Below are 3,960 nucleotides of genomic sequence, written 5' to 3' on the forward strand. Positions count from 1 at the left end.
TCTTCTTGACACCTCAGGGCCTTGAGTATGTTACAAAAATTATCATAGTCTGATAAAAGTCATTCTTCTATTTTATGGAGATCGCTGGGCAGGGAGCTCAGTCATCCTTTTTCACAGCCTTGAGCACTCTTGGTGGAATTACAGGAGTAAAACACCATGTGTGTTTGTATGACAGGGATGAATGCATCAGTTAAGAGGCAGACTCCAATTTTGCTACCTTTAAAAAATTTTTTTTTATTGTAGTAAGAACATGTAACATGAGAATTACTCTTTCAACAAATTTTTAAGCGTACAATGCAGTACAGTTGACCATAGGTACCGTGTTCTACAGCCAGCAGCTCTCTGGAAGTTATTCAATCTTGCTACCTAAGCCAAGCTAGAAAGGTGTTTGTGTGTTTGGAATCTATTGGAAGAACTCTGAATAGCTCTGGAATTCACAGAAGAAGGGCAACAGTTAGGTCTCAGGCAGGCCAGAAACCAAAACTCCAGGGGTCACAAAAGTAGGGACTCATGGGCACTTCCTGCAGGGAAACTCCTCTTTTCTTAATGTTCGCTTTGAGGCCTGAAGAGCCAAAGTGGCTGGATGGCAGTCTCAACTTCCAATTCAGAGGAACCACTGTTGTATCCCCTGGTAGAAGCTTTTCTCCCTTGGGCTTTGTGGTGGATTAAAGATGGCTGCAAATTCCTTATCACTTCCCTGTTGAGAGTTGAATTTTGTTTCCTCTCCCCTTGAATCTGGGTTGACCTGAGACTGCTTAACCAACAATATACAGTGGAAGTGATGCTCTGTCTGTTCTGGGGCAGGACTTCAATAAGACTGGCAGCTTCCTCTTCCTCCTTCTTGGAGCCCTGAGCTGCCATGTAAGAAGTCCAGGCTATTCTACCAGAGACATAGGCCACACGAAGATCACTGAGGCTCTGCAGGTCAAATGAAAACGTCATCTTTGATGTCTAGCCCAGTCAAACCTTCAGATGGCTCCAGCCCCACCTACCATCTGACTACAACCTCATAAGAGACGCCAAGCAAGAACCACCCAGCTGAGCTCAGCCAATCCACAGAACCATGAGAGATAATGATACTTTTTTTAAGCCACAAAGTTTTGGGGTGGTTTGTTACACAGGAATAGATAACCAAAAGAGGCCCTAAAACCTGTAGAGTAGCAGAACCTAGTCTCAGGACAGGAAGCAGATATTAGGTGTTACCCTGAGAAATTATACCCCTTGATTCCCAAACTAATTGTTTTGGCTATTGTTCAGTGTGACTTTATCAAACAACAGAAAATCCCAGACAATAGTGCCTTAAACAAGTTGGAAGTTTCTTTCTTTCACAAAAGCCTGAGGAAGTGGTCTAGAATGGAATAGTGCTCTAAGATGTCAGGAACCCTGGTCTTTCATCTTTTTTCTGTGCTATGCATGACTTCAGCCTCTTGGGTCAAGATAACACTTGAGGAAGTAGGATGGAAGAAGGGATGAAGAAGAACACAAAGGAAGATTATATAAGGCCACTACATGTCACTTCTGCTTATATCCCATTGATTAATATGTATCTCACGGCCATGCCTAGCTACAAAGGAGACTGCAAAATGCTGTCTTGATTCTGGTGGCCATGCACCAGCTCTAAATTCTATTTTAGGTAAGAAAGGCTACTGGGAGACGCTTAACAGTGCCTGTCTCGCTGCTATGTCTTGGAAAGAGAGACACAAGGAAACAGCATCATGTATGGGGTGCTGACTCAGAGCATGGATCCCTGCCAGAGGGGAGCAAGCAGTTGTCTCCCAGTGGGCACTGTGAGCCTCTGCAAGGCCATTCTACCATGTTACAAGGTCAGCTGCTCCTGGATCACGGGTGGGGCCCATTAAGCAAAGAGTGAATCCTATGGGCCTTAGGCCATTGCCACTTTTGCTGTGAAGTGAATTCCTTGATAAGATGCAATGTTGTGTGACATCCCATGACTGGGTCAAAGCTTTCTAGGCTGTGGTGCTGGCAGAGGCATAAGGGGCAGGGGAAACAAATCTAAATGAAAAGTAAATGTAGTACATTGCTGTGAGAACAGTTTACCTGCTCCAGATGGAGTTAGCCCCAGCTGAGGAACAGGGAGGCGCAAGGTAGGAGGGAAAGTGTTATAGGTTATTAAATATAAAATGTCTGATTTCTTTAAGTACTAAGTTTGACAGTTCATATCTCTGGTATTTCACTTTGACACTCCTTGTTTTATTTTTATTATGAAGGTACATCCTCATTCTTTGAAGTGCATGGTTTGGCTTGTGATTACCTTTCAAATTTTTTTAGAGCAATTTTTGTGAAACCATGGATAAGTCCAAAATTTGTGTTATTTTAGAATATGAGCTCCATCCTGGAACCAATGCAGCGCAGACAGCTCAAAATGTCAACGAAGTGTTTGGGAAGGATGTGGCTAATGAATGTACAGTATGTGGATGGCTTGAGAAATTCTATTCTGGTGATTTTAATCTTGCAAATGAGCCACATGGGTGACCTGAGACCAAGGTGGATAATGATGAGCTGAAAGCTGTAGTGGAAGCAAATCCATCTCAACCTACAGGTGAATTAGCAGCAAGGTTTGATGTTACTATTAATATTCCAACAATATTGGACCATTTGAGACAAATTGGCAAAGTATAGAAGCTGGATAGATGGGTACTGCATGAATTAAACGAGCATCAGAAGAGAAATCGTCTCCAAGTTTGCCTTTCTTTATTGTCACAACATAAAGGTGAACCATTTCTACACCGTATTGTTACATGTGATAAAAAATGGATCCTTTTGACAGTCCCAAGTGTTCGGCACAATGGTTGGAAAGGGTGAAGTGCCGAAACATAATCCAAAACAGAATATTCATCAGAGAAAGCTAATGGTGTCTGTTTGGTGGTCCAGCGCTGGTATTATCCACTACAGCTTCATAAAATCTGCTCAATCTATTATAGCAGATGTCTACTGCAACCAGTTGGATGAAATGATGAGCCGAGATTGGTCAACAGAGACAGGCCAATCCTCTTGCAAGACAACACCCAATTATGTGTCACACAAACAACACTGCTCAAACTACAGAGGCTGGACTTGGAAACTCTCGGTCATCCTCTGTATTCACCAGACCTTGCACCAACTGACTGATACTTCTTCCAGGCTTTGGACCACTTCTTACAAGGAAAAATATTCCATTCTCAACAAGCTGTGGAAAACACCTTTCACGATTTCATCACCACTCTCCAGGCTTCTTCCCTGCCGGCATAAACAGCTACTGTTAAGATGGCAAAGCTGTATCGATAGTTTAGGCTCACACTTTGATTAATTGTACTGCCTCTTGTTTGAGATATAATAAACTAAACTTTTGATTCGAAATCGGACATTTCATATTTAATAACCTAATACCTTCCTTCTCCACAAGAGGGAGGTGTGTAGGAGAGACTGCAGACTGGAGGCGGTTAGTGGTAGGATTTCCCAAGCTCCGGATAGCACATTCTTCCCTAAAAGAAAGTTGGCAAAGTCATGTATTTGGCGGACATTGAAATTCAGCAACTCCTTGAATCTAACATGGCTTCAACAATCTCAAACCCATGGTGAAAATTTTTCACCTTGCCACAGAAAAGCCCTGAGTTTCAGGCTGCGCCTTGTGGTAAACAACTCAGGACTAGAGCTTGTCATTCTCTCGGTTTAAGATACCTGATGCTTTCAGAAGTGGCCACCCTACTGGTTTCAATCTCTCATCTCCCTTTTAGGTGGTTAAAGTTTTGGCTTCAACTTGTCCAAAGTCCCAAGTGACCAAAAGAGATTAATTAACCACTGTGTTCCATGGGCTGCTGGTTCCCATTCTAGAAGGCAATTAGGATTCTCGGTGTCTCACTCCCTGTCTCCGCTCAAGAACCATGGATCAGTTAGAGGAAAAGCTAAGCTCCTGCAATAAAAAGACAAACTAGAGTAGCCTATGTCCCCCTGCGGGGAGTG

The sequence above is a fragment of the Eulemur rufifrons genome, chromosome 7 (genome assembly GCF_041146395.1).
Source record: "Eulemur rufifrons isolate Redbay chromosome 7, OSU_ERuf_1, whole genome shotgun sequence".
NCBI lineage: Eukaryota > Metazoa > Chordata > Mammalia > Primates > Lemuridae > Eulemur > Eulemur rufifrons.